Raw genomic sequence first — 11,008 nt, 5'->3', positions numbered from 1 at the left:
TAACTAAATATTAGCATTGAGGAAGATAATGAAATATGCAAGTATCATATTTTATCAGGTCTTCCACTCCAAAATTGCTGATAAAAGCGTGTAATTAGGAATTAGATACTTATGAGGTAAAGCCATATTTGTCATTGGTGATTTGTCGTGATTTTCAAGCCACTTTTCATTGCTTTGCGATCGTATGTATATCCGTCCGCAGCAACACAAGGATCATCCATCACATCCTGCATCAAATCAAATCAAATACGATGAGCATCTTCAAAAGCATTATGAGCTATGTTAGAACAAGATTTGTTCTGATCAATTATCTTAGTTTTGATGATAACAATAATATGAATTTTGCTTAAGATAATATGGTACTCTAATCCAATGCAATTTCCCTTTCAGGAAATATATATAAAGAGTACGCATAATTCAGCGTTCAGAAGCTTTGTCTCAAATGGTTCAGCATGCAACATCAGAACATGGTCTGGCAAGACATCAGAAGATGGTCGAAGCAGAATCAGAACATGGGTCTATGGAAGCATCAGAAGAACAAGAGATCAGAAGCACTGAAGCTCAGAAGATGGTATCACGCTCAGAAGCACTTCAAGGTCAGAAGATCAGAAGATGCTATGCACCAAGCTGTTTGACTCTGATGATATTCAAACGTTGTATTCACAAACATCAGATCAGAAGAAAGTACAAGTGGCAAGCTACGCTGACTGACAAAAGGAACGTTAAAAGCTACTAAAGGCTACGTCAGTAGACACAGCGTGAACAAGGCTCGAGGTAGTTGACAAAAGCGTATAACATTAAATGCGATGCTGTACGGAACACGCAAAGCATTAAATGCATTCAACGGTCATCTTCTCCAACGCCTATAAATATGAAGTTCTGATGAGAAGCAAGGTTAACCATTCTGCACCAAAACAACTTATATCAAACTTGCTGAAACGCTGTTCAAATCTAAACTCAGAATCTTCATCTTCATCAAAGCTCACTACATTGCTGTTGTAATATATTAGTGAGATTAAGCTTAAACGATTAAGAGAAATATCACAGTTGTGATTATCGCTTTTAAGAAGCATTTGTAATACTCTTAGATTGATTACATTAAGTTGTAAGGAACTAGAGTGATCGTGTTGATCAGAATACTCTAGGAAGTCTTAGGAGTGAACTAAGCAAGTTGTAACTAGAGTGATCGTGTTGATCAGTAGACTCTAGAAAAGTCTTAGAGGGTATCTAAGCAGTTGTTCCTGGAGTGATCAGTGTGTGATCAGAAGACTCTGGAAGACTTAGTTGCTGACTAAGTGGAAAACCATTGTAATCCGTGCGATTAGTGGATTAAATCCTCAGTTGAGGTAAATCATCTCTGCGGGGGTGGACTGGAGTAGTTTAGTTAACAACGAACCAGGATAAAAATAACTGTGCAAATTTATTTTTATCTGTCAAGTTTTTAAAGCTACACTTATTCAAACCCCCCCTTTCTAAGTGTTTTTCTATCCTTCAATTGGCATCAGAGCGCCGGTTCTAAGGTGCAAGCACTTAACCGTGTTTAGAAAAGATTCAGGAAGAGAAAAACGCTTCAGTAAAAGATGGTTGATGAAAGTGAAAAGTCTACACCTACACCTGCATCTACATCTGGCTCTGCTGAGCAATACAACGGTAACAATGGTTATACTAGACCGCCGGTATTTGATGGTGAAAACTTTGAATACTGGAAAGATAAACTGGAAAGTTACTTTCTGGGTCTAGATAGTAATCTATGGGATCTTCTGATGGATGGTTACAAACATCCTGTAAATGCCAGAGGCGTAAAGCTGACAAGGCAAGAAATGGATGATGATCAGAAAAAGCTTTTCAGGAATCATCATAAATGCAGAACTGTTTTGCTGAATGCTATCTCTCATGCTGAGTATGAGAAGATATCTAACAGGGAAACGGCCTATGACATATATGAGTCCTTGAAAATGACTCATGAAGGAAATGCTCAAGTCAAGGAAACTAAAGCTCTAGCTTTAATCCAGAAGTATGAAGCCTTCAAGATGGAGGATGATGAAGACATTGAAAAGATGTTCTCAAGATTTCAAACTCTTACTGCTGGATTGAGAGTTCTTGACAAGGGATACACCAAGGCTGATCACGTAAAGAAGATCATCAGAAGCTTACCCAGAAGATGGGGTCCTATGGTGACTGCATTCAAGATTGCAAAGAATCTGAATGAAGTTTCTCTGGAAGAGCTTATCAGTGCCTTGAGGAGTCATGAAATAGAGCTGGACGCAAATGAGTCTCAAAAGAAAGGTAAGTCTATTGCATTAAAATCCAATATCAAGAAATGCACTAACGCTTTTCAGGCTAGAGAAGAAGATCCCGAAGAATCAGAATCTGAAGAAGAAGATGAACTGTCCCTGATCTCCAGAAGGCTAAATCAACTCTGGAAGACCAGGCAAAGGAAGTTCAGAGGCTTCAGAAGTTCAAAGAAATTTGAACGTGGAGAATCTTCTGATGATAGAAGATTTGACAAGAAGAAGGTCATGTGCTATGAATGCAATGAGCCTGGACACTACAAGAATGAATGTCCAAATCTTCAGAAGGAAAGTCCCAAGAAAAAGTTTCATAAGAAGAAAGGTCTTATGGCAACCTGGGATGAGTCAGAAGATGATTCTGAAGACGAGCAGGCCAACTGTGCGCTGATGGCGACAGAAGATGACGGATCAGAATCTACATCAGAATCAGATTCTGAAGAGGTATTTTCTGAACTTACTAGAGATGAGTTAGTTTCCGGTCTAACTGAACTTCTGGAACTCAAGTCTCAGATTAGTCTCAAATACAAAAAGCTGAAAAAGCTGTTTGAATTTGAAACAAAGAAGCTTGAGTTGGAGAATTCTGAATTAAAAGAAAAACTTTCAAAATTATCCAATAATGTTGGATCTCCTTCTGATTCAGAAAAATCCACTCCTAGTCTAAACCATATTCTGAAAGAATATGATTTAAGTTTCAGGAAGTTCTTATCTAGAAGTATTGGCAGAAGTCAGCTAGCTTCTATGATATATGCTGTGTCTGGAAACAAAAGAGTCGGCATTGGTTTTGAGGGTGAAACCCCATACAAACTTGAACCTGTTAATGAAATGAAAATCACATACAAGCCATTGTATGATCAGTTCAAGTATGGCCACTCCCATGATATTAGGCACACTTCACATGCTCAAAGTTTTCACATAACACACACCAAAAAGCATGTGACACAACCTAGGAAATATCATGAAACTCACATTAAGAATTATCATGCTGTTCCTCCTATTGCTTACAATGTTAAACCCAAGTTCAATCAGAACTTGAGAAAATCTAACAAGAAAGGACCCAAGAAAATGTGGGTACCTAAGGATAAGATTATTCCTATTGCAGATATCCTTGACTGCAAAAAGGACAAAGCACAACATGTCATGGTACCTGGACTCTGGATGCTCGCGACACATGACAGGAAGAAGGTCTATGTTCCAAGACCTGGTGCTTAAGTCTGGAGGAGAAGTCAAGTTTGGAGGAGATCAGAAGGGCAAGATAATTGGCTCTGGAACTATAAAGTCTGGTAACTCTCCTTCCATTTCTAATGTACTTCTTGTAGAAGGATTAACTCATAACCTCTTATCTATCAGTCAATTGAGTGACAATGGTTATGATATAATCTTTAATCAAGAGTCTTGCAAGGCTGTAAATCAGAAGGATGGCTCAATCCTATTTACAGGCAAGAGGAAGAACAACATTTATAAGACAGATCTGCAAGATCTTATGAGTCAGAAGGTGACTTGTCTTATGTCTGTTTCTGAAGAGCAGTGGGTCTGGCACAGAAGATTAGGTCATGCTAGTTTGAGAAAGATTTCTCAGATTAACAAACTGAATCTGGTCAGAGGACTCCCTAATCTGAAATTCAAATCAGATGCTCTTTGTGAAGCATGTCAGAAGGGCAAGTTCTCCAAATCTGCATTCAAGTCCAAGAATGTTGTTTCTACCTCAAGGCCATTAGAACTCTTGCACATTGATCTGTTTGGCCCAGTCAAAACAGCATCTGTCAGAGGGAAGAAATATGGATTAGTCATCGTAGATGATTATAGCCGCTGGACATGGGTAAAATTCTTAAAACACAAGGATGAGACTCATTCAGTGTTCTTTGATTTCTGCATTCAGATTCAATCTGAAAAAGAGTGTAAAATCATAAAGGTTAGAAGTGATCATGGTGGTGAATTTGAGAACAGATCCTTTGAAGAGTTCTTCAAAGAAAATGGTATTGCCCATGATTTCTCTTGTCCTAGAACTCCACAGCAAAATAGGGTTGTAGAACGAAAGAATAGGACTCTGCAAGAAATGGCCAGAACCATGATCAATGAAACCAATATGGCTAAGCATTTCTGGGCAGAAGCAATAAACACTGCATGCTATATTCAGAATAGAATCTCTATCAGACCTATTCTAAATAAGACTCCTTATGAATTGTGGAAGAATAGAAAGCCCAACATTTCATATTTCCATCCTTTTGGATGTGTATGCTTTATTCTGAACACTAAAGATCATCTTGGTAAGTTTGATTCCAAAGCTCAAAAATGTTTCCTTCTTGGATATTCTGAACGCTCAAAAGGCTACAGAGTATACAATACTGAAACATTGATTGTAGAAGAATCAATCAATATCAGGTTTGATGATAAGCTTGGTTCTGAAAAACCAAAGCAGTTTGATAATTTTGCAGATTGTGATATTGATATATCAGAAGTTGTTGAGCCAAGAAGCAACGCATCAGAAGCAGAGCTTCTCAGAAGCAAAGAATCTGAAGATCAAGTATCAGCTTCTCTGGAGGATCTAAGCATTTCTGAAGAACCATCTGTCAGAAGATCATCCAGACTCATCTCTGGTCATTCAGAAGATGTCATTCTTGGAAAGAAGGATGATCCAATTAGAACAAGAGCATTCCTTAAGAACAATGCAGATTGTCAATTAGGTCTTGTATCTTTGATCGAGCCAACTTCTGTTGATCATGCTCTAGAAGATCCAGACTGGATAATTGCTATGCAAGAAGAACTGAATCAGTTTACAAGGAATGATGTTTGGGATCTTGTTCCTAGACCAGATGGATTCAATATAATTGGTACAAAATGGGTCTTCAGAAACAAGCTCAGTGAGAAAGGTGAAGTGGTAAGGAACAAAGCCAGACTGGTGGCTCAGGGTTATAGTCAGCAAGAAGGGATTGATTATACAGAAACCTTTGCACCAGTGGCCAGGTTAGAATCTATTCGTCTATTAATTTCATTTGCCACTCAACATAACATCACTCTTTATCAGATGGATGTCAAGAGTGCCTTCTTAAATGGTTATATAGATGAAGAAGTTTATGTCCATCAACCTCCTGGTTTTGAAGACTCTATGTCTCCTAATCATGTTTTTAAACTTAAGAAATCATTGTATGGATTGAAACAGGCTCCCAGAGCTTGGTATGAACGCTTAAGTTCTTTCCTTCTGGATAATGGTTTCACTAGAGGAAAAGTGGACACTACTCTCTTTTGTAAAACCTTTAAAAGGGATATTTTAATTTGTCAAATATATGTAGATGATATTATTTTTGGAACATCTAATGCTACACTTGGAAAGGAGTTTGCTAAGTCTATGCAGGCTGAGTTTGAAATGAGCATGATGGGAGAACTCAAGTATTTCCTCGGAATACAAATAAATCAAACATCAGAAGGAACGTATGTTCACCAAACCAAGTATGTGAAGGAACTTCTGAAGAAGTTTAATCTTCTAGACTGCAAAGAAGCCAAAACTCCTATGCATCCAACATGCATCCTAGGTAAGGATGAGGTAAGTAAGAAGGTAGATCAGAAGTTATACAGAGGTATGATTGGATCTCTTCTATATTTGACTGCTTCTAGACCTGACATTCTGTTCAGTGTTTGTTTGTGTGCTAGATTCCAATCAGATCCTAGAGAATCTCATTTAACTGCTGTTAAGAGAATTCTAAGGTATCTGAAAGGTACTACTAATGTTGGCTTAGTTTACAGAAAATCTAAAGAATACAACTTAGTAGGATTCTGCGATGCTGACTATGCTGGAGACAGAATTGAAAGAAAAAGTACTTCAGGAAGTTGCCAATTTCTTGGAAGTCATTTGATCTCTTGGTATAGCAAGAAGCAAGCAACTATTGCTCTATCAACAACAGAAGCAGAATATGTCGCTGCTGCTGGTTGTAGTACACAGATGCTCTGGATGAAGAGTCAGTTAGAAGATTATCAGATATTTGAGAGTAACATTCCTATATTCTGTGATAATACTTCTGCTATATGTTTATCTAAGAATCCTATTCTTCATTCAAAAGCTAAACATATTGAGATTAAACATCATTTCATAAGGGACTATGTTCAGAAGGGTGTTATATCTTTAAACTTTGTTGATACAGACCATCAATGGGCTGATATCTTTACAAAACCCCTGGCTGAAGATAGGTTTAAGTTCATTCTGAAGAACATCAGTATGGATTTATGCCCAGAATGAGAAGATGAGAAGTTCTCATGTATGAGTATCTTCTGAAATGAATGTGAATTATTTTTTTTATCAGAAGTTCTGATTAAAATCTTTTAGAAATCATGATTCGGTTATTACTAACGTTTCAGTGTCTAAGTTGATTCAGAATCTCTATAAAAGCAAAACAGCTGTAACTGGCTATTCAGATGGTAAACACGTGTTCACTATTCCTGGACAAGCGTGCGTGCAGTTGAGGGGACGTCTACTTAGGTAACTGTGCAAATCACGTCTTTTGTCATTATTACCTCTCCTCATGTCACGTAACATTAAATGCTTTTCATCATTTACTCTCTTTCAGTTTTCTTTTTATACTCTTCAAACGTTTCTTTGCCCTCTCATATTTCTCTCTCTCTGCATTCGGTTTCTTTTTCGTCTCTCTCTCTTTGCATATCATAAACCCTAGCAGTTTCCAATATCTGAAAATTCATCATGAATCCATCGTCAAGCTCTGGGAATCAAGACAATGATAAGAAACAAAAGAGAAAGGCATCTGCTGAACCAGAAACCAAACCTAAAAGAGTTAGGATCTCCTATGACCCTCTCAAAGTGTATCAACCCCTTGACGGTTCCCCTCAATCATCCCCCTCTTCAAAGACCTCCACCACCTCTTCCTCCTCATTCATCCTCTCGGAACCACCTTCTTCACCATCTGATATCTCCTCTCCTTCAACCCTTCCATCAGATATTTCTTCATCTCTCTCATACCCTTTTCCCACCAGAACACCTAATCCCTATAGTGTTGTTCTTCCCGACTCAAGGTTCACTGTCAACCCTCCAACCCCTACCACTCAAACATATCTGGAGCTTTTACATGCTGATGTAAATGGCTGGTTGGAGATTCTAGGTGCTGCTCACCTTAATCATCTGGATGAGTATGCTACAAACAACCTTTGGAATACCTTTCGTCAGGACTTTCTGGATAAGGCTACAGACACTCAGAAAAGGATTATGTCTGAAGCTCCTGGTGTTCGTGGTCTCCGGTTGGAAGTTGGTGAGAGCAGCCATCACCATCTCATCAGGAACAGAAATGTTCTTGAGAGGAAGATACCAGCAGATGAGTTGGAAGAAGAAAATCTCTGCAGAGACATTGTGGTGTGGAGACCATGGTTTCCTGTGCTGACTGGAGATTTTCAGTGGCTGTTCAACTGGTTCAGAATGAACCCTTCTGAAAAAGCACCTCACATGGTCTTTCCAGTAGTGGTTTATCATGCTGAAGTTGCTGGTCCTACTCCTCCAACAAACCTAGCAGCTATTCTTCAAGCATTGGAAGATGGAACTTCTGAGCTGCCTGAACCAGAATATGCTAAGGCTACTTCTGAGTCAGACTCAGATGAGGAAATGGAAGATGCACAAGCTGAAGATCTTCCAGAAGATCACCCTGCTGAGATTGCTGTCCCTCTGGGCAGAAATACTGGTGCTTCTTCTTCTGGTGAAACCTCAGCTCTGATGGAGACCATGGAAACTCTTCATCAGAATCAAGCTATGCTGGCTTCTCGTTTGGACGCGCAAGAAGCAGCCAATGCTGAGTTTCGTTCCTTCATGACAAGGCAAGCTACAAGCACTGACAGGATTCATGATGTTCTGGCGCGGATTTTGCGTAGGCTAGGATCTTAGTCTTTTGGTCTTTGTAGTTTCCTCTCCTTGTTGCATCTGTTTTCCTGCATTCCTTTCTTGTAATCCTTGTTTTATTATCAATGAAAAATCTTCTTTGCTTTTACTTTCCAGCGTTTTTTTTTTTTGTTTTGTTTTATGCATCTAATTCTTTTGAAATATTGCTTTTTGATGTTATGACAAAAAGGGGGAGAAAGATAAATGATAAATGATTTGATTAATCTATCAGTTGCTGGGTAAAGCTCCCACACATTCACTAACAAGAACTGCAAGTTCTATATGGTTTAAGTGTTTTGCAGGTATACTGAAGAGAATCTTCAAAGCAAACACAAGAAGCAAAACCATGGAAACTGAAGCAAGCTGAGTGCTGTCAAGCTTCAGAGATCAGAAGCAAGAAAGAAGAATGAATCAGAAGCACTGATAATAGAATTATGATCCATATTTGTCTATTTATTCTGACAAAATTCTATTTGCTCTGATACATATAATGTTATGGCTCTGATACATTATTTGCTCTGATACATTATTTCAGCCTATATGGCTCTGATTCATATAATGTGTTCAAACATACATTTTATGTTCTAACTCGTTCATGCTGACTTTTGTCGTTTAGTTTTTGTTCTGTAACATTTCAGGATGTAGAGATGCTCAGATGATGCTCTGGTACATTCAACAATGTTCTGATACAAATCTAGCATGAAGTGATATTGGTAGAAATTCAAAGCTCTGAAGCTATCCGAGGGAAGCAGAAATCAGAAGCTGCGAATGTTCTAAAGATCCAGAAAACTCAAGTTCTGAAGCTGTCCTGAATGGAAGCAGAAATCAGAAGCTGTGAATGTTCAGAAGATCAAAGAAATTCAAGTTCTGAAGCTGTCCTGAATGGAAGCAGAAATCAGAAGCTGTGAATGTTCAGAAGATCAAAGAAATTCTAGTTCTGAAGCTGTCCTAGATGGAAGCAGGAATCAGAAGCTGTGAGTGTTCTAGGGATCTAAGGAAATTCTAGTTCTGAAGCTGTCCTATGGAAGCAGAAGTCAGAAGCTATGAATTTTCTAAAGACAGAAGCTTATATGATCGTCTCTACCGAAATAATCAGGGAAGTCTTTTATTAAAGTTCTTCGAGTATTTATTTCAGGGGGAGATTATTTATCTCAGGGGGAGATTGTTAATCTCAGGGGGAGACATATTCATATGCTTATGCTATAGCTGTGTAATTTGTCTTTTGCCTTCTATTCTTTCTGATCGCAAATTCATATCATTTATATATGTTTTTGTCATCATCAAAAAGGGGGAGATTGTTAGAACAAGATTTGTTCTGATCAATTATCTTAGTTTTGATGATAACAATAATATGAATTTTGCTTAAGATAATATGGTACTCTAATCCAATGCAATTTCCCTTTCAGGAAATATATATAAAGAGTACGCATAATTCAGCGTTCAGAAGCTTTGTCTCAAATGGTTCAGCATGCAACATCAGAACATGGTCTGGCAAGACATCAGAAGATGGTCGAAGCAGAATCAGAACATGGGTCTATGGAAGCATCAGAAGAACAAGAGATCAGAAGCACTGAAGCTCAGAAGATGGTATCACGCTCAGAAGCACTTCAAGGTCAGAAGATCAGAAGATGCTATGCACCAAGCTGTTTGACTCTGATGATATTCAAACGTTGTATTCACAAACATCAGATCAGAAGAAAGTACAAGTGGCAAGCTACGCTGACTGACAAAAGGAACGTTAAAAGCTACTAAAGGCTACGTCAGTAGACACAGCGTGAACAAGGCTCGAGGTAGTTGACAAAAGCGTATAACATTAAATGCGATGCTGTACGGAACACGCAAAGCATTAAATGCATTCAACGGTCATCTTCTCCAACGCCTATAAATATGAAGTTCTGATGAGAAGCAAGGTTAACCATTCTGCACCAAAACAACTTATATCAAACTTGCTGAAACGCTGTTCAAATCTAAACTCAGAATCTTCATCTTCATCAAAGCTCACTACATTGCTGTTGTAATATATTAGTGAGATTAAGCTTAAACGATTAAGAGAAATATCACAGTTGTGATTATCGCTTTTAAGAAGCATTTGTAATACTCTTAGATTGATTACATTAAGTTGTAAGGAACTAGAGTGATCGTGTTGATCAGAATACTCTAGGAAGTCTTAGGAGTGAACTAAGCAAGTTGTAACTAGAGTGATCGTGTTGATCAGTAGACTCTAGAAAAGTCTTAGAGGGTATCTAAGCAGTTGTTCCTGGAGTGATCAGTGTGTGATCAGAAGACTCTGGAAGACTTAGTTGCTGACTAAGTGGAAAACCATTGTAATCCGTGCGATTAGTGGATTAAATCCTCAGTTGAGGTAAATCATCTCTGCGGGGGTGGACTGGAGTAGTTTAGTTAACAACGAACCAGGATAAAAATAACTGTGCAAATTTATTTTTATCTGTCAAGTTTTTAAAGCTACACTTATTCAAACCCCCCCTTTCTAAGTGTTTTTCTATCCTTCAAGCTACCACCAGAGTCTAGTGCAAGTGGTTGGTGCACATTGCGTGCGAGTGTCGTAAACCTTGGAATATCGATTTCAAATTTGCAAATTGCAGAATATTTGACTACCTGAAGTATAGGACATATAAAATGATTGGGAGGTTTAGATAAATGTTCTTTAATTTCATACAACACAGAACTTGAACACCACAGAAAAAATTCATGTAATTACAACAGATGCAGCTGCAGCAGCTACCCGACGGCTAACACTTGTACCCAACACAAATCTTTCCCTCAAATTAGCTGCTTCAGTCAGTCCATCTCTAGCCCGTTCAAGACCTTCTGCTACATATTAACTAACCTG

This window comes from Vicia villosa, linkage group LG5, assembly GCF_029867415.1.
Source record: "Vicia villosa cultivar HV-30 ecotype Madison, WI linkage group LG5, Vvil1.0, whole genome shotgun sequence".
Classification (NCBI taxonomy): Eukaryota; Viridiplantae; Streptophyta; class Magnoliopsida; order Fabales; family Fabaceae; genus Vicia; species Vicia villosa.
The sequence above is the reverse complement of the archived record's forward strand: the minus strand, read 5'-3'. Positions refer to the sequence as shown.